Raw genomic sequence first — 21,522 nt, forward strand, 5'->3', positions numbered from 1 at the left:
AACTATTTTATACTATATAGAGTATAATTTATACCCACAGCAACCTTAGGTCTTACAGATGAAGGAAGCTAGGCACAGAAATGATAAAACTGCTACATGGTAGAACCAGGATCTGAATTTAGTTCCAGTATTTCCTGTTGTATTTATCATTTACATTGATACTTTTATGTGTTGTATAAAATTTGGCTGTGCTCAATTTTACTTATTTCTAATTTCTTTTACTGTATTTATTTATTTATTTTGGCCACCAACAGAAGAACGAACAAATACAACATGTTACATTCATAGGATAGAATACCATCCAGCTGTTAAATGATCTAGAGCTAGGCATAGCCTCACAGATGTGTCATAAAAATATAATTGTATAAAAGCAAATTGCAAATGGATATGAAAGTATTACACAGTCTTCAATCATTTAAAAATTCACCAAACAATACTATGTTATGACTGGACAATGACATAGGAAATTAAAGTACTAAATTATGCATGGGAGGACTAACAACCAACCTCAAGATAACAGTTACCTCTGGGGATGGCTGACAGTGAGTGGGTGGGGAAGGAGAGAAACTTTAGAGGTAATATTTTATTTCTTTTTTAAAAAGAGAAACCTAATATGGGCTTCCCTGGTGGCATAGTGGTTGGGAGTCCGCCTGCCGATGCAGGGGACACGGGTTCGTGCCCAGGTCCGGGAAGATCCCACATGCCGCGGAGCAGCTGGGCCCGTGAGCCATGGCCGCTGAGCCTGCACGTCCGGAGCCTGTGCTCCGCAACGGGAGAGGCCACAACAGTGAGAGCCCCGCGTACCACACACACAAAAAAAAAAAAAAAAAAAAAAAGAAACCTAATATAAAACTATATATATAACCTAAAATATATATATGTAGATATGGCAAAATGTTAATACTGGCTAAATCTGAAAAAAAAAAAATTTGGCTGTGCTCATTTAATGAAGTAGCTGGCACATAAAAGGAACATAATAAGCACCAAAGAACCACAAAAAGCCAAAATAGCCCGTTTATTCAAGGAACCAAGAAAAACCTGGCATATCTAAGAAGTCACATATTTTGACATGTATTAGCAGTTTTCTGATGTTTCTGATCAGAAGGGCAAAGTATGAATGAGTCATTGCGGAATGGCCATTTTTCATCCATAGACATTGCTGCTTTGGAGTTGGATTGTAGATGCTGATTATAAGAAAATATAAACTCATGCATGAGAATTGTGTTCTCTCAGACAAGTAAAAGCCTACCGCAGAATATTTTTCTTCTTGCCAAAAACATCTTGCATTAATACCAGCTTCTGTATTTTCAGTAGTGTTTAATGGATAAAGATTAAAGGATTATTTTTTTCACTCTATAATAGGTAAGGCTATATTAGAAATTAAAATTATTGATGAAATCTAAGATTATTATTCAGTGATCTGAAAATAATAATAACAAATAACAACAAAAAGGAGAAGCAAATATTCTAGAGATAAAATAATAATGAACAAGGGTAAGATACTGCCAGTCTTACACTACACAAACAGAAAAACACTGTATGTGGCAATATATTTTTTCTGATTAACCCACCTCCTCATCTCTGTACAATTTTCACTAAAAAGTCTCAAAAAATAAGTAACTATGACTCAGATCCAAGGTAGGATGCATGTCATTAAATACATTTTAACAGAAAAGTAACAAAGTCTTTCATCAGTAATCCCTTTTGAGGCTGTCACAATTATTGACAGAATAAAGGAGTATAATTTAGATGGGTGATGTGGTTATTTTTTAATTGCTCTGTTTTTACTTGGAGAACATTGGAAGCATTGAACTATTATACCCCTTTGTTCTTTGCATTGTTGTCTTAAAAATTAACATTTCTCTCAAGTATGCAAATACTTTTTGTTGCTAAAGAAATCTGAGCTTTGTCATAGTGAGGTTCAAATCACATCGTATTGAATTCTAGCTCGATTTCTAGATCAAAATAGCATGAAGTTAGGAATAACTTATTTCCTGTTAAAGCAGGTTCTAGATAAAACATTGTTCATTTAGAAATTGGCATTTCTTAAATTGAATCTATAATTTCATGTTAAAAAATAATAAAGTGTTTACAAGGAAGAGAAATTAAACTGAACAACATATTTCCTCAAAAATTAAATAGAACATACTCCTTACTTCATTATTCCCTATGACAAAAAAATTGACATTCCAGAAAAGGATTTCTTAAACAACATTCTAGAAATCTAAGACTGATTGATAAATTATGTAATCTAAAAATGAAGGGTACTATCCTTGTTCTGATAACCACCAGGTGACATGTGAAGTGCTAATCGCTTTATCTAGTTTAATTCTCCTAACTCTTCTAGGAAATAGTTATCAGTACAATGAGAAAATTGAGTTAAACTTAGTCTTAAGCTAAGATCACATAACCAAGAAATCAACCCAAGAAGTGCTTGACACATCCATCCATACTTATTGTTCTCAACCTTATTACTTTCCATGCAATATTCCACAAGGATAGAAAAGATTAATTTCTATTGTAATAATAAAATAACCATAAAATCTCAGTAAATCAAGATTTCAATGAATAAAATGTATCACCCATGCTTAAAGAAAAAAATATTTAATGACCCTTGTTTAAGAATTGTAAGGCAGCCCTTATTCAAGGGAGGTAGACATCAAGATGGGTGTAGGAACCACTGCAATGGGGCCTTGCCCTGGGGGAAGAGAGATGAGATTCAGCTCTGACTTCAACAAGGATAAGTGGGAATTTATAACTAAGGAGCAGGGTGGGGGTCAGTGAATGGAAAATTACTGAGAGAACATCAGGAGTAAGAGGGAGTCTTGTTAGACTAACTCAACAGAATTCTTGCTGAAGAGAGGCCAAGGTGATGAGACATTGAGGGTGGTCGGACACTGAGGGTGGATGGGGATTTTCGCTAAACTGACTTAGAAGGATTCTTCTCAAGGGCAGAGAGGGAGCCCAATGTCCACCCGGGTCCAGCAGGGGGCTCAAAGGAGCCTGATTAAAATTACATTAAGGAGAGTGTCTTGTCATCACTTACACTGAATGTCTGCCAGTGTTCATAGAGCAATTCCGAGATTCAGAATGATGGAAGGTCTACTCTCTGTGGTCTCACTCTCACTGTTTAGTCCCTTTGGTGGTGAGATCAGACAATGAAAGCTGAGGGACAGGCATTTGATTTCACCAAGCTGCACGGGGATTGCGAAGTATAAGAATATGGAATATTCGGTAACGTTACATACATTTATATGATACTTTACAGCTGGACAGGACTTTAGTGAAAATTTAATGACACTTTTTTTAAGTTTTCCTACTGGAGCCCTTTCTTTCTTCTACCTTTTAAGAAAGAACCTAGAAATCAGATCCCTCCAAAATCTCACTCCTGGCTCAATGTGAAGGACTAAGATGTATGTTTCTGTGTCTAAATGTGTGTGTGTATGTGTGAATGTGTGTATTTGTATGTATGAGTATGCAAGTTAAACCTTGCTTCAAGGGTGGGAATGAATTGAGTGTGTTCCCCACACCCCAAAGAAGTTCTGTCTGCTAACGAGTATATAGAAGTCTTAGCCTAAGAGTTAAGGTACCATCCCGCACTAAATGATGATGGTTGATATTTTTCCCTGTTGTGTGGACAAGTATAACAGAGCATGCAGATAATAAGGATAAACTGTTTTAGTCAACATCATGTCAATTCCTTCCATCCCACCTTAAATATTGAAGAGTAGAGCATGCAGCAAAGTCTGAAATTTCTTTGCACTCCAAATTAAGCTATCAATATACTCATTCTAGGGGGACTTTTAAATGTTTACATGTAATCTCTGCTTTTTGCTTTTAAATCCATCCTTCCATAGTCTCCTTTTCTGATATATTCAGTTGGTTGAGCAAAAAACACAAAATCACTTTTTTCCAATCATTCTTTGTTATGTTCCAACTTGGTTTCCAAACTCTTTCAAAAATCTTTACCCGGGTATTCATTTATTTATTCATTTCCAAATACTTATTTGAAATGATGGTTATATGCCTGCCACTACCTCAAATGCTAAGAATATTGAAGTGAACAAGACAGACAGTATTCTAGCACACAAGGAACTTACATTCCAGTGGTATAGATATAGATATAGATATAGGTAGATAGAAGTAGATGTAGATATAGATATAGAAGTAAATATAAATATAGATATAGAAATAGATGTAGATGTAGAGATCTATATTCAAATACATACACATATAGTTTAAAAGTATATAAACATGCAAATGAATAAAACAGTTCATCAAAGAATCTCCTTGAGTATTTCTCCTGGACAGCTGATTTGCATGCTCTTTTCAGTGCTACAGGAAATTCAAATGACACAGTCACATTTTGAAAGCCTCCATCTTGCTCTAGGGCATCCCACGTTGTCCTTATTTAAGATATTTACTTAAAATACTTTAAATCTCAAATTTTATTAAAACAATAGTTCTATAGGCTCTAGAAGTTTTTCTCATTTATGTAAGTACTTTTTCGAGAAGATTTTATTTTCTAGGCTCTTAGTATTATTTTCTTTGAACTTGTTTCATTTTATCAAGTTTAACAAGATGCACTAAGAATGAGTATAATCTTTCTGTGGGCCCCTAAGAAACACTGGAAATAGAACTGTTACTGAAATTTCACGTGGCTGCCCTCACTGGGAATCCTGAGATCTAGCAGGGAATGACCATTCCAGGTCACAGCTGATTTGCTCTTCACCTAATCATCGGAGGTCCTAAAGAAAACATCGTTATCAGTGTTGCATGCTCTTGTCACAAAGTTAGATTATTTTCTATTCCTTTTCCCCTAAACCCTAATCCAAAAAAAGTGTGTAAGGGTGAGGAGATCCTGCTATATGGAGGAAAACAAGGGGGAAAAGAAGAGAGTAAAAACAAAAGCATACAAACAAACCAACCCCTGGTTTGATTCAGAAACTATTTGATTTTGATAGCCCTAGTCCTAAGCAGTAATGGAAACAGAATATCTTCATACATTAAAAGCATCAGGGGCACCCCTGGTGGCGCAGTGGTTGAGAGTCCGCCTGCCGATACAGGGGACACGGGTTCGTGCCCCGGTCCAGGAAGATCCCACATGCCGCGGAGCGGCTGGGCCCGTGAGCCATGGCCGCTGGGCCTGCGCGTCCGGAGCCTGTGCTTCGCAACGGGAGAGGCCACAACAGTGAGAGGCCCACGTACCGCAAAAAAAAAAAAAAAAAAATCAGAAATTATTACACATTTTTATCTCTAGTGTAAAATTGTATGTACCTAAATGGAAAAAAGAAGATCTTTTTAATCCAAATGATAAAAGTAAACAGGACACCACTGTACACTTCTGAGGCACTGCAGAATGTTAATTTTGCCTCAGTCTTCTAAATTCATTCATGTACTTGTTCTCACTGTTTTCTTTTTGCCCCATTCATGACATAGTCATTCATTCAGTTAGCATGACCTGATTGCTGATGGTAACATCGGCTATTTTTCTTTTCCGGTTATCTATCCCATTTTACTCTGATGACAGCATCTTGATTTTCCTTTGGGAAAAATCACCCCTCCTTTTACTTCCAACACAGTTTTCAGAAGGCCTAGATCCGACCTCCTTCCTTTGGTGGTGTGCATTTGATTTTACTTCCCCAATCAGCATATTTCATTTATCTTGGTCAAGTGTTTAATTCCAAATTGCTCATTGATGAACACTGGACTTTTAATTATATAGACTATACATTTCTTGTTTTTTACTTAAATTTTTGAGCTTTCTGTTAATTGCAGCCAAAAGAATTCTGACCAATAAAAGTACCCATTATGTGGCAGGTATCATGCTAATTTTCCTGCATCCTTTTAACATGTAATTTCCAAAGTTATTTATATGTGGGTTTGGAAAATGGCATCCATCCTCCACTTTTCTAAAATAAACTTCAATACCGTGCTGTTTGATATATATTTTAACACAATTTTAAGTTTTTCACTCTTTTTCTTTGACTGTCTTAAAATTGTTTAATAATGTCATCAGTTCTTTAATAAAGTGGTTCAGGAATTTGGTTGGCAAAGTTTTTGCAAGCATAAGTATATTTTCTTTGCTTTTTGCTTCCTAACTTTAGTCTTTTTTTACCATTCATTCCCCAACTGCTCACCCAACTTCTATCCTGAGCTGGCCAATGGAAATCTCTTAGGGTTCTGTGTTTGGTTCATACAGTGTTTACATTTATTGTCAATTAATTTCAGGAATTTTATTTCAAGCACAAATAAAAGAATCTTCAGTTTTAATAAAAATCAAGCACTACAAAATTATTATCATTATTTCTAACTATCCAATGGAGAAATTTTAGGGTCAAAGTTGGGATGAAATGAGAAATAAATAAGATCCTACATGGTCATTTATCTGTTGAATCTGCACTGTTGAAACTGGTTTCAGATTCCACACTGGCCTGAGACAAATCTCATGTAAATCTGTGGTCATAACAGGTGATAAAAATGAGAAAGAGTGCTTTGCATTTGTATTCCTCAAGCAGTCCACTTCCCCAGACATAAACATAAGCATGTGTTTGCACTGTGGAGTTTTCATTTATTTCAGAGGGGATATTATACTTCCCATAATGACTACTTCCAATTTCTGATTGAATATATGTCTCCCATATGGCAAGGAGCTTAACACTGTTCTCGTCTTCAACATCTTTAAAGATTCCGTGCCCTTCCTCTCTCCTTATATGCCATACAAACTGTTTCCTTAAATGAGCTTTAGTATTTCCCAACACAGTTAGGATTCAGCAGGATGCTTTTTCAAAGGGCTGAAGGGGAGGGAGTGGAGTGGTTCATACTTCCCCTATGTTAACTGGAAAGCTCTTCCACTCAGGTGATACACCGAAGCATTTCAACAACTGCTCCGCTGACCCTGACTCTTTAAGTGGAAGCTGAGCTCAGTTCCTATTAAGAGAGACACATAAAGCTGCCATTGTCACAAATTCAGCCAATAATGGATAAAGTGGTAATTAAATTAAGATGGCTGCTGGGGAGAGAGGTGGCTTCGTAACAAAATCTAACAGGCCTGAAATTCACTTTCCCACTTCCCATCTCTACCAATTAATGCAGCAGCTCAGGATCGAGTTATTTATATTCAGCCTTCCAAGTCACCTTGTTGTAAGAGTTGTCTCTAATTGCTGAAAAGTTTTCTACAAAGAAAAATAATCATATATACATATATATATATATATATATATATTTTAACAAGCCTATAGCAGGACTTTAAGAGGTCTTAGAAAAAATAACTTCTCATAAAAGAAGAAATGCTTGGAGTGAGTTCAGAAAGGAATACCAATGAGAGGGACTAGCCAAACACTCAACTGCAGATCAATTATCTTCAGTTTTGCTCTGTAATTGAATTAGTCTCATACCAAAAGAGCCAGGGATGGCTGCAGAGAAACTGAAAGCTAGGTACCTTTAAAATACTCATTGTTAGAGCCAAGTTTGCTCAAATCATGCACAAGACCAATGCACAAGGCTGCATATTGAAATCACTTGTGAAGCTTTAAAAAATACTGTTACTTGGATCCAACCCCGAGAGATTCATACTTAATTGGGCTTGTAGGCAGACTTCGAATTGGGACTTTTAAAAACTCCACAGGTAATTTTTATATGAAGCAGAGGCTAAAGACCACTGCACTACACAGTTAAATTTCATCATAGTTTCGTCTTTGTAGCAGTTATTTTGTCTGGTCTTTAAACAGACAATTTGTGTAGCCTTAAGGCTGTAGTAGCTTAAAGACGGAGGAACTTTAAATAGGCAAACAGAAATGCTGCATCAATATTCATCTTCCTAAAGCTTCTAGTTCCTGCTCTTTTGAGTAGAGCCTGAAAGTGTCATTCTTATTCCCCCCAACTTAAACATAGATTTAAGACCCGCATACCCTGTACCCTAGAAACCCCCTAACTGATGCGATAGAATCATTATTTCCAGCTAATCTCTAGGATCAGGCATCTGATTTGCTATCTCCTCGACAAACTGAAATTTAAAAATTTAGATAATAAAAGAGAATTTTCTTTATCCAGTATATCATTCTCAGCTATGGAGTCTGCCACCTACAAATATGAGGTGATTAGCAAGTAAATTTGTATCAAGAAAAATAGATAAATGTGGGTTTGTATTAAACATAAGAGCATAAATACAACCAACATAATTTCCTCCTAATTTCTCATGGAAACAAGTGTAAAGTTATTTTTTTTTTCAAAGAAGAAATAGTATATAAGGACAATTAAAGTGGCAAAGAAAACATAAGGAAATGTAAAACAGATGGCTAGTGGTAACAAATTTAGAAGACCAGAGAAAGCAGAAACTTAAGATAGCCAGAGAGAAAGACAGAGAATGGCCTGTTTTGCATTGCATTATCCTAGAAATGTGCAAGAATTTGCTGAATTCCAGACCTCAGTAAATGGGGTTAGAGGGAGCTAAATACAGGGGATAGTTTGAAAATCTATTTAAGAAGCTGTTGGACACTTTGATCTTCACTGACCTGACTCAGACTGGCAATGACCCTTTCTCTGCACTAGAAAAATATTGAAGGTATATCATCTACAAAGAGTCAACAATAAATAGTTTGAACAGGAGGAACACTAGGCAGACAAGAGGGTGATTTCATCAAAAAAGAAAGCAGAGGTGGGGGATTAAATGTATGTCTAGATAGGAAACCAGGTATATCCCATTTAGGAGTGTAGCCTCTTGAGTTGGAATCCCAGCTTTGCATGTAACATGTTCTATGACCTTGGCTAAGTTAGTGTTCTTCTTTGTGCCTCAATTTCTTTAACTGAAAAATGGGTACACAGTTATTAGATTGATGCAAAGTTTAAATGAGTGAATACATGTAAAGCACATATTTTAGTGCTGGGCAGAAAAATAAGTACTACATATGTGCTAACTACTCTTATTATCCCCCTACTCAGGATCCAGAATAACGATAGAGAAATTTATACTCTACAGGCTGAAAATGGAAGATTCTTCACAGAGGGAAAAAATATGTATATGTGAATATATATACATATATATATATATATATATACACATAAACATATATATTCACAAACACACACATACAGTTCTCAAATGAAATACCCCAGGCAAATCATGTAGAGTAAAACCCACCAGAGAAATGACCTCACCAACTCATAGAGCTTCCAATCAGTTTTGGAGAGGTGCCTTTCTTATTTTTAGGCAACAGCCAAATACCAATAGCTATTTGAGGAAATTACCTATCAGAACATATAGAAAATAAATTTCCAAAAAGATTTTGGAATAAGTGGAAACAATGTGGGGAGAATAAAATTGCAAAAAGGATCTATAATTAATTTCTGCAAAAAAAAAACAAAAAGAAAGAACACATCGCACATATGAAAGAACAGCCTGCTATGAAAAGGAATATTTAAAGAACAAAACCAGCCCTTGAAATTTAAAAATATAGGAGAAATTAAAACTAAATATAGGGGTAAGGAAATAAAATTGTGGTAATTTTCCATTAAGTATACTAAAAAATAGGTTTAAAATAGGAGAAAATAAAACAATATTAGAAGATAAGTACAAAAGGACCAATATATGAATAATGAGAGTGCCTGCAAGAAAATCAGAAAAAAATAATAAATAAAATTTAGGAAATTACCAAAAAATTAATTCAAGAAAATTATTTAGACTAAATGAATTGCATTAGTTTTCATATTTAAAATATTTACCATACTTCCTGCATAGTTAATAAAAATAATCTACACAAAGGGACATACTCATGATTTTGAGAGCAATGAGAATAGAAAAGACACTAAAATTTTCCAGTGAGAAATATTAATCTAATTGTATGACTGGTAATCATAATACTATTTTGAAAAAGATATCCTATTCTCACTGATATAGGTGCCAAATCTGCTTTGAACTAAATTTCCATATGTATATAAATCTATTTCTGAACTCTGTATTTGAAGCATTATAATAAGACTTGTTATATCATAGAAAAGTTCCCTGATTTTTATACAACTAAATTTATCTTTTTTGTGTGTTTTTGTTATTATTTTTCTTATAAAGAATTTTTGCTATTCCCAGCCCTTTGCGCTTCCATGTGAAGTTGTGCATCGACTTGCCAACTTCCATGAAAAACTCCATTACTAATTATAAGGGAATCAATTTAATGAATTGCTTAATTTTAGGATAATTGACATCTTTAAATATTACAATGTCCTATCCATGAACATGGTATACGTACTTATTTAATTTTTAATATCTTTTGTTTATTTAACACCTTTATTGGAGTATAATTGCTTTACAATGGTGTGTTAGTTTCTGCTTTAGAAAAAATTGAATCAGCTATACATATACATATATCCCCATATCTCCTCCCTCTTGCATCTCTCTCCCACCCTCCCAATCCCACCCCTCTAGGTGGACACAAAGCACTGAGCTGATCTCCCTGTGCTATGTGGCTACTTCCCACTAGCTATCTATTTTACACTTCATAGTGTATATATGTCTATGTGATACTCTCACTTGGTTCTAGCTTACCCTTCCCCATTCCTGTGTCCTCAGGTCCATTCTCTACATCTGCGTCTTTATTCTTGTCCTGCTCCTAGGTTCTTCAGAATATTTTTTTTAATTCCATATATATGTGTTACCATACGGTATTTATTTTTCTCTTTCTGACTTACTTCACTCTATATGACAGACACTAGGTCCACCCACCTCATTACAAATAACTCAATTTCATTTCTTTTTATGGCTCAGTAATATTCCATTGTATATATGTGCCACATCTTCTTTATCCATTCATCTGTCGATGGACACTTAGGTTGCTTCCATGTCCTGACTATTGTAAATAGAGCTGCAATGAACATTGTGGTACATGACACTTTTTGAATTATGGCTTTCTCAGGGCATATGCCCAATAGTGGGATTGCTGAGTCATGTAGTAGTTCCATGTTTAGTTTTTTAAGAAACCTTCATACTGTTCTCCATAATGGCTGTATCAATTTACATTCCCATGAACAGTGCAGGAGGGTTCCCTTTTCTCCACACCCTCTCCAGCATTTATGGTTTGTAAATATTTTGATGATGGCCATTCTGACTGGTATGAGGTTACACCTCACTGTAGTTTTGATTTGCATTTCTCTAATGATTAGTGATGTCGAGCAACCTTTCATGTGTTTGTTGGCAATCTGTATGTCTTCTTAGAGAAATGTCTATTTAGATCTTCTGCCCAATTTTGGATTGGGTTGTTTGTTTTTTTGATATTGAGCTGCATAAGCTGCTTGTAAATTTTGGAGATTAATACTTTGTCAGTTGCTTCATTTGCAAATATTTTCTCCCATTTTGAGGGATGTCTTTTTGTCTTGTTTATGTGGTTCTTTGCTGTGCAAAAGCTTTTAAGTTTCATTAGGTCATATTCGTTTATTTTTGTTTTTATTTCAAAATAGGTCAAAAAGGATCTTGCTGTGATTGATGTCATAAAGTGTTCTGCCCATGTTTTCCTCTAAGAGTTTTATAGTGTCTGGCCTTACATTTAGGTCTTTAATCTATTCTGAGTTTATTTTTGTGTATGGTGTTAGGGAGTGTTCTCATTTCATTCTTTTACATGTAGCTGTCCAGTTTTCTCAGCACCACTTATTGAAGAGGTGTTCTTTTCTCCATTGTATATTCTTGCCTCCTTTATCAAAAATAAGGTGACCATAAGTACGTGGGTTTATCTCTGGGCTTTCAATCCTATTCCATTGATTATATTTCTGTTTTTGTGCCAGTACCATACTCTCTTGATAACTGTAGCTTTGTAGTATAGTCTGAAGTCTGGGAGCCTGATTCCTCCAGCTCCGTTTTTCTTTCTCAAGATTGCTTTGGCTATTAGGGGTCTTTTGTGTTTCCATACAAATTGTAAAATTTTTTGTTCTAGTTCTGTGAAAAAAGCCATTGGTAGTTTGATAGGGATTGCACTGAATATGTAGATGGCTTTCGGTAGTATCGTCATTTTCACAATGTTGATTCTTCCAATCCAAGAACATTGTATATCTCTCCATCCATTTGTATCATCTTTAATTTCTTTCATCAGTGTCTTATAGCTTCTGCATACAGGTCTTTAGTCTCCTTTGGTAGATTTATTCCTAGATATTTTATTCTTCTTGTTGCAATGGCAAATGGGAGTGTTTCCTTAATTTCCCTTTCAGATTTTTCATCATTAGTGTATAGGAATGCAAGAGATTATGTGCATTAGTTTTGTATCCTGCTACTTTACCAAATTCATTGATTAGCTCTAGTAGTTTTCTGGTAGCAACTGTAGGATTCTCTCTGTATAGTATCATGTTACCTGCAAACAGTGACAGATTTATTTCTTTTTTTCTGATTTGGATTCCTTTTATTTCTTTTTCTTCTCTGATTGCTGTGGCTACAACTTCCAAAACTATGTTAAATAAGAGTGGTGAGAGTGGACAACCTTGTCTTTTTCCTGACCTTAGTGGAAATGGTTTCAGTTTTTCACCATTGAGGACAGTGTTGGCTGTGGGTTTGTCATAAAAGGCCTTTATTATGTTGAGGAAAGTTCCCTCTATGCCTACTTTATGGAGGGTTTTTATCATAAACGGGTGTTGAAATTTGTTGAAAGCTTTTTCTGCATCTATTGAGATGATCATATGATTTTTCTCCTTCAGTTTGTTAATATGGCTTATCACATTGATTGATTTGCATATATTGAAGAATCCTTGCATTCCTGGGATAAATCCCACTTGATCATGGTGTATAATCCTTTTAATGTGCTGTTAGATTCTGTTTGCTAGTATTTTGTTGAGGATTTTTGCATCTATATTCATCAGTGATATTGGCTTGTAGTTTTCTTTCTTTGTGACATCTTTGGTTTTGGCATCAGGGTGATGGTGGCCTCTTAGAATGAGTTTGGGAGTGTTCCTCCCTCTGCTGTATTTTGGAAGAGTTTGAGAAGGCTATGTGTTAGCTCTTCTCTAAATGTTTGATACAATTTGCCTGTGAAGCCATCTGGTCCTGGGCTTTTGTTTGTTGGAAGATTTTTACTCACAGTTTCAATTTCAGTGCTTGTGATTGGTCTATTTATATTTTCTATTTCTTCCTGGTTCAGTCTCAGAAGTTTGTGCTTTTCTAAGAATTTGTCCATTTCTTCCAGGTTGTCCATTTTATTGGCATAGAGTTGCTTGTAGTAATCTCTCACAATCCTTTGTATTTCTGCAGTGTCAGTTGTTACTTCTCCTTTTTCATTTTGAATTCTATTGATTTGAGTCTTCTCCCTTTTTCTCTTTATGAGTCTGGTGAAAGGTTTATCAATTTTGTTTATCTTCTCTGAGAACTAGCTTTTAGTTTTATTGATATTTGCTATTGTTTCCTTCATTTCTTTTTCATTTATTTCTGATATGGGCTTATGATTTCTTTCCTTCTGCTAACTTTGGGAATTTTGGGTCTTCTTTCTCTAATTGCCTTAGGTCTAAGGTTAGGTTGTTTATTTGAGATGGTTCTTGTTTCTTGAGGTAGGATTGTGTTGCTATAAGCTTCCTTGTTAGACCTGCTTTTGCTGCATCCCATAGGTTTAGGGTCATCGTGTTTTCATTGTCATTTGTTTCTAGGTATTTTTGACTTCCTCTTTGATTTCTTCAGTGATCTCTTGGTTATTAACTAGTGTATTATTTAGCATCCATGTGTTTGTATTTTTTACAGATTTTTTCCTCTAACTGATATCTAGTCTCATAGCGTCATGGTCTGAAAGGACACTTGACACGATTTCAATTTTCTTAAGTTTACCAAGGCTTGATTTGTGACCCGAGGTATGACCTATCTTGGAGAGTGTTTCATGAGCACTTGAGAAGAGAGTGTATTCTGTTGTTTTTGGATGGAATGTCCTATAAATATCAATCAAGTCCATCTTGTTTAGTGTATCATTTAAAGCTTGTGTTTTCTTATTTATTTTCATTTTCGATGATCTATCTATTGGTGAAAGTGGGATGTTAAAGTCCCCTACTATGATTGTGTTACTGTCGATTTCCCCTTTTATGGCTGATAGCATTTTTCTTATGTATTGAGATGCTCCTATGTTGGGTGCATAAATATTTACAATTGTTATATCTTCTTCTTGGATTGATCCCTTGTTCATTATGTAGTGTCCTTCTTTGTCTCTTGTAAATAGTTGTTTAAAGTCTATTATGTCTGATATGAGAATTTCTACTTCAGCTTTCTTTTGATTTCCATTTGCATAGAATATCTTTTTCCATCCCCTCATTTTCAGCCTGTATGTGTCCCTAAGTCTGAAGTGGGTCTCTCGTAGACAGCATATATATGCATCTTGTTTTTGTATCCATTCAACCAGTCTATATCTTTTGGTTGGAGTATTGAATGTATTTACATTTAAGATAGTTATTGATATGTATGCTGCTATTACCATTTTCTTAATTGTTTTGGGTTTGTTATTGTACGTCTTTTCCTTCTCTTGTGTTTCCTGCCTAGAGAAGTTTCTTTAGCATTTGTTGTAAAGTTGGTTTGGTGCAGCTGAACTCTCTTTGCTTTTGCTTGTGTGTAAGTGTTTTCAATTTCTCTGTCAAATCTGAATGAGATTCTTGCCGGTAGAGTAATCTTGGTTGTAGTGTTTTCCCTTTCATCACTTTAAATATGTTCTGCCACTCGCTTCTGGCTTGCAGAGTTTTTGCTGATAGGCCAGCTATTAACCTTATGAGGATTCCCTTGTATGTTATTTATTGTTTTTCCCTTGCTGCTTTTAATATTATTTCTTTGTGTTTAATTTTTGATAGTGTGATTAATATGTGTCTTGGTGTGTTTCTCCTTCGATTTATCCTGTATGGGACTCTGTGCTTCCTGGACTTGATTGACTATTTCCTTTCCCATATTAGGTAAGTTTTCAACTAAAATCTCTTCGAATATTTTTTCAGTTCCTTTCTTTTTCTCTTCTTTTCTGGGACCCCCGTAATTCGAATGTTGGTGCATTTAATGTTGTCCCAGAAGTCTCTGAGACTGGCCTCAATTCTTTTCATTCTTTTTTCTTTATTGTGCTCTGTGGTAGTTATTTCTACTATTTTATCTTCCAAGTCACTTATATACGTTCTTCTGCCTCAGTTATTCTGCTATTGATTCCTTCTAGAGAATTTTTAATTTCATTTATTGTGTTGTTCATCACTGTTTGTTTGCTGTTTAGTTCTTCTAGGTCCTTGTTAAAGGTCTCTTGTATTTTCTCCTTCTATTTCCAAGATTTTGGATCATCTTTACTATCATTACTCTGAATTCTTTTTCAGGTAGACTGCCTATTTCCTCTTCATTTGTTTGGTCTGTTTGGTTTTTGCCTTGTTCCTTCAACTGCTGTGTGTTTCTCTGTCTTCTCATTTTGCTTAACTTACTGTGTTTGAGGTCTCCTTTTCACAGACTGCAGGTTCATAGTTCCCGTTGTTTTTTGTGTCTGCCTCCAGTGGTTAAGGTTGGTTCAGTGGGTTGTGTAGGGTTCCTGGTGGAGGGGACTGGTGCCTGCCTGTGTACTGGGGGATGAGGCTGGATCTTTTCTTTCTGGTGGGCAGGACCACATCGGGTGGTGTGTTTGGGGGTGTCTGTGAACTTATTATTTTAGGCAGTCTCTCTGCTAATGGGTGGGGTTGTGTTCCTGTCTTGGTAGTTGTTTGATATGGGGTGTCCAGCACTGGAACCTGCTGGTCGTTGAGTGGAGCCTGGTCTTATCATTGAGATGGAGATCTCTGGGGAGCTCCCACCATTTGATAGTATGTGGGGCTGGGAGGTCTCTGGTGGACCAATATCCTGACCTCAGCTCTCCCACCTCAGTGGCACAGACCTGACACCTGGCCTGCAGCATCAAGACCCTGTCAGCTCAGAAGAAAAGGGAGAAAAAAAGCAAACAAGAAAAAAATAAATAAATAAAATAAAGTTTTTAAAATAAAATAATTATTAAAAATAGAAAAATTGAAATGTAGTAAAGAAAGAGAGCAAACAAACAAAAAAACAAATCCACCAATGATAACAAGCACCAAAAACTATACTAAAAAAATAAACAAACAAAAAAAAAGGACAGACAGAACCCTAGGATAAATTGTAAAAACAAAGCTAAAGAGACAAAATCACACAAAGAAGCATACACATACACACCCATAAAAAGAGAAAAAGGAAAAAAATATATATATCTATATAAAAAAAAGGAAGTGAGCAACCAAATCAATAAACAAATCTACCAATGATAATAAACTCTAAATACTAATCTAAGATAAACATTAAACCAGAAAGAAAGTAGATGCCGAAAGCAAACCCCATTTCTACAGTTGCTCCCAAAGTCCACCTCCTCAATTTTAGGTTGATTCGTTTTCTATTCAGGTATTCCAGTGATGCAGGGTACATCAAGTTGATTGTGGAGATTTAATCTGCTCCACCTGAGGCTGCACAGAGAGATTTCCCTTTCTCTTCTTTGTTCGCACAGCTCTTGGGATTCAGCTTTGGATTTGGCACCGCCTCTGCGTGTGGGTCGCCTGAGTGTGTCTGTTTTTTGCTCAGACAGGATGGGGTTAAAGTAGCAGATGATTAGGCGGCTCTGGCTCACTCAGGCCCTTGGGGAGGAAGGCGTACAGATGTGGGGCGAGCCTGCAGTGGCAGAGGCTGTCGTGACGTTGCACCAGCCTGAGGCACGCCATGCGTTCTCCCGGGGAAGTTTTCCCTGGATCATGGGACCCTGACAGTGGCGGGCTGCACAGGCTCCCTGGGAGGGGAGTTGTGGATAGTGACCTGTGCTTGCACATAGGCTTCTTGGTGGCGGCAGCAGCAGCCTTAGCATCTCAAGCCCATCTCTGATGTCTGTGCTGATAGCCGCGGCTCGCGCCTGTCTCTGGAGCTCGTTTAGGTGGTGCTCTGAATCCCCTCTCCTTGCGCACCCCAAAACAATGGTCTCTTGCCTCTTAGGCAGTTCCAGACTTTTTCCCGGACTCCCTCCCAGCTAGCTGTGGTGCACTAGCCCCCTTCAGGCTGTGTTCACGCAGCCAACCCCGGTCCTCTCCCTGGGTGCTGACCTCCAAAGCCTGAGTCTCAGCTCCCAGCCCCTGCCCACCCTGGTGGGTGAGCAGACAAGACTCTCTGGCTGGTGAGTGCTGGTCGGCAGCGATCCTTTGTGTGGGAATCTCTCCGCTTTGCCCTCCGCACCCCTGTGGCTGCGCTCTCCTCCATGGCTCCAAAGCTTCCCCGACCCCCCGCCATCCCCCATTTCCACCAGTGAAGGAGCTTCCTAATGTGTGGAAACTTTTCCTCCTTCACAGCTCCCTCCCACTGGTGCAGGTCCTGTGCCTATTCTTTTGTCTCTGTTATTTCTTTTTTCTTTTGCCCTACCCAGGTATGTGGGGAGTTTCTTGTCTTTTGGGAGCTCTGAGGTCTTCTGCCAGCATCAGTAGGTGTTCTGTAGGAGTTGTTCAACATGTAGATGTATTTCTGATGTATTTGTGGGGAGGAAGGTTATATCCACATCTTCCTCCTCTGCCATCTTGAAGGTCTCTACTTTTTAATATCTTTTAATACAAGTTTATTATCTCTACACAAAAGCTTTAATGCCTTTTGTTACAGTTATTACTAACTATATTACATTTTTGTCACTGGTGTAGCTTTTAAAAAATAATTTGACACAATTCTCAACCTTGTGGAGAGTTTGAAAAAACTGTTCAAGGAAATTTTTAATTTTTTCCTGAATCTACTGAAAGTTGCTGACACAATGTCCCCTATACCCAAATACATTATTGCGTATTTTCTACAAAGACATATTTTATATAGTCATAATACTGTGCAAGCCATCAAATTCAGGAAGTTCACATTGCTGTATTACTACTAAAGGTTCAGGTACTATAAATAAAATTGTAGCAGTAGTTCTACTATAGCTCATCGCTAATAGTGGCATTGTAATGGTTGTGCATTTTTCTAAATGTACTAAAATAATGTGCTCTTTTATGATATAATGTGATATTATATGTTGCCTTTCTCTGTGAGATTCATAAAGAGGGTCAGGATAATTTTTTCTGAAGCCAGTGATGGCTATATGGCCTGTCTTGGAGGAGAGCGGTCACATTTCCCTAAGGTTATTTCTCACCTGCCATTTGACTTCCTCTCAATTTCTATCTACTGTTTGCTCTCTTGTGTCTTCTAGTTGTTATATCGTAGTAGTATATTACATATAGTGTATAAAACAGAACCATAATGTGGGAACTTTCCAATAAACAAATCTACCAATGATAATAAACTCTAAATACTAATCTAAGATAAACATTAAACCAGAAAGAAAGTAGATACCGAAAGCAAACCCCATTTCTACAGTTGCTCCCAAAGTCCACCAAGAATACCAGAGGAATTGTGGTTACCATATGAAGTCTTGCCACTAGGATTATGACTTTGGCCAAGAATCATTACACTTTTACCCTGCTTTGTGCTGGCTTAATCAATAATCATGTCTTAGCACTAACACTGTATTTGGTAAATGGATTCTAGTGAAAATAGATGTGGTAGGTTAGATAATTGTCGTCAGTCACTTCTGGCATCAACAGCTTTTCAATGAGTAAGTAGACATGCTTTATTAAACTTGGATTTGCCCATGGAACTTGCTTCAAACCACAGGATGTCAGTGTTCCTGATCTGAGTAGAGGCTTTCATTGTGCATCATTTGCATTGCTCTGTGTGATCCTATGCACAACAAGAAGAGCATACTCCCTCCAAGTAGCTTTCAGTCCAAGGACATGAAGGCATATGGGGAGGACCTGAAAACAAAGCACATCTGGCACTAATGGTACCGACCAGGGTTCTTGGCCTTCCCCAATCAATAGAAATTGACTAGAGGCCAGACAAGAAATTCAGGCAAGGCTCTACTGGGGCCCCTGCTGCAGCAGGGGGGAGCTACAATAAACAACAAGTTCCCTTGCTCACTTGCTCCCTCAGGGGGGCGAGCTTGTTCCTTATATGGGGTGAAGGTAGGGGTGTGTCCAGGGTTCGGGCCTGAGGGGTGGCTTAGGTGGTCTGCCCACCCCTTAGGTGGTGTTGTGTGCAGTGGGCATGGGCAGTACCCTACCTTTGCTCCTGACCCCCTGCTTTTGCTCCTGGCTCTTTAGAAGTGGCAGTTGAGTTTTTTGGTCTTTTGTATCTTTTTGTCAATAATTTGCCCCAACTGTGCATGCACACAGTTATTTTTAGTCCCATATAGTTTCTTTCTATTTTATTGCTCGAGGAGAGGTGTGTCCAGGTACAAGCATTGCAGCGCTGCAGCAAAGGGTCCCAGGTCCCAGCCCATCTCACTAAGGCAAACTGATTCCAGCTTAACCAGTAGAACCACAGCATATCTGCCGACGTGTAGAAAACAAAATTGCTGTAAGTCAAATTTCATCTTCTCTAATGATCAATTCACTTATACTATCAGAATAATAAACTTATATGTCATAGGTTATCAGAGGAAAAATTTCACTCATAATCCAGATCCACCTGAGACTGTATAAGTTAACAAGCAAGAAGCAAGCTCATTTGTCACAGAGTTTAAATATCAATATATGTGGTATTCATTCAGGGTGTGAATAGGCATTTGATATAAAAATTTTTCCATTTTACTCATAATTTTTCGTTAGTATTGTATAACATGCAAATTTACACACACAATAAAAATTCTCTAGATTACTCACCTATGTGCACACTTTCAATAAACAATGTGTACAGTTTTAAAATTATGTTTTTGACCCTATTTATTTTTATTATATTTACTGAAATGTAATTATATTCCTGTTGAATCTGTAATAAAGATAAATGAGCTTCTGTTATGAATGTCTGTTTTTTTAATTCTGTTTTATTTTTCTAGCAACTCATTCTTATTATATTTTGCAAAATGTCACAATGGACTATGAAAAACTTTTAAAATAATCCCTCAGTGGTGATATTTGTGAAGCACAGCCTTATAGAATGAAAGATCTATGTAAATGTGGCAAAGATGTTTCATGATACAAACAGTGTAGCAAAAAGAAAGAGGTGTATGTTTACATGAAAATGCTCATGTCAAATCCTGATGGTACAGCAGTTATTGAAGGAGGACGTGTTACTGCAGATAGTACTTTGTGCTAAAATCACTGATAACTGGGACAAAATGAAAGCCATCTAGAAAGGGTCATTATAAGATTTAAGAAAATGATTCTACCATCTCACACAGAATCTATAAATGGAAAGGAAGAGAGAGAAGGAGGGGGAGAGGGAGAGGGCTATTGCTTTCTAGTGGCCAATGCCAGGATTCTTAGCTATAAACAATAGAATCCATTCCAAACAAATCTTGCTACAAAAACACCACTGCTATTTTGCTCCTCATCTACTTTGTCAGGGAATGGATGACAGAAGACCCATCATTTTGGTCCCATTTTTGTATATTTTTTTTGTAATACACCAGACTACATAACACGTAAACTCATGTGGAAGAGCTGTAATAATTCCTTCATCTTACCCTGCTGAAAGAGAAGGTTTCTAGAAGAAAAGATTTAAAATGATAGTCATAGGAGCCCAAGAAATGCCAGAAATTAAAAAGGTTTTTTTTAATTTTAGGAATCTACATGTTACTCATCTGCTTCAAAATATCCATGGCCATCAACATTTCTGTGGTTTCAATGCACTAGTCTGTGAGTTTGCCATAGCTCTGCTGGGTCAGCTGGGCTCATCTGGACTTAGTTTCAGGTTCTGGATTGTGTTCCAGTCCACTCCAAATGTGTCCACATTATCCCTGAGCCACCAGGTATTGGAGGCATATTCTTTTTGCAACAGATCACAAAAGCAAATGTGAGCTAGTCAAACCACATAAGCACATTTCAAGCTTCTGTTCATATCAAATCCACTGACATCTCATTGGTCATGGGGCCAAGACAGTATCTATGGGGGAAAAACAAAAAAGAAAGAAATACCTGGACTCCCGTGGTGGCGCAGTGGTTGAGAGTCCGCCTGCCGATGCAGGGGACACGGGTTCGTGCCCCGGTCCGGGAAGATCCCACATGCCACGGAGCGGCTGGGCCCTTGAACCGTGGCCGCTGAGCCTGCGCGTCCGGAGCCTGTGCTCTGCAACGGGAGAGGCCACAACAGTAAGAGGCCCGCGTACCGCAAAAAAAAAAAAAAAGAAAGAAAGAAAGAAATATGCTCCACTTACTCAAGAGGAAGGTACTGTAAAGTCATTAAGAAAAAAAAAAAAAAAAAAAGCAGGGAGTGGATAATACAGGGAATGAGTAAAAAATGGCAGATGATTATCCAAAATTACTATACCTAAATATGTTGGGAAACAATCACTTCCCTGTAACAACTGACACACTGAACTATTTTATCACATTCAAATTAGGGCAAAAGTATAGTAGTTCTTGTGTAAAGCAAAAACCTGATGGCAAGACTTTGCTTTGTATACTCCAATCTTGTGGAATTTATAGTGATATTATATGTAAAGTTCCTATAGTTAGGTTTTATTCAGGTATACATCATGCGATATAGAAATATTGTGTACAAAGGCACTA

General features: G+C 37.1%; 1 long non-coding RNA gene across 3 annotated transcripts in view; it reads right to left on the minus strand.

Annotated features, from left to right (window-relative positions):
* Positions 1-21,069, minus strand: part of LOC132429178 (uncharacterized) — an 83,984-nt gene extending 62,915 nt beyond the window's left edge. For all 3 annotated transcript variants that reach the window (XR_009520307.1, XR_009520305.1, XR_009520306.1), the window contains exon 1: positions 20,929-21,069. This is a non-coding gene — a long non-coding RNA (uncharacterized lncRNA). The remainder of the gene's footprint in view (positions 1-20,928) is intronic.
* Positions 21,070-21,522: the final 453 nt, after the last annotated feature.

Source organism: Delphinus delphis, chromosome 8 (assembly GCF_949987515.2).
Source record: "Delphinus delphis chromosome 8, mDelDel1.2, whole genome shotgun sequence".
Lineage (NCBI taxonomy): Eukaryota > Metazoa > Chordata > Mammalia > Artiodactyla > Delphinidae > Delphinus > Delphinus delphis.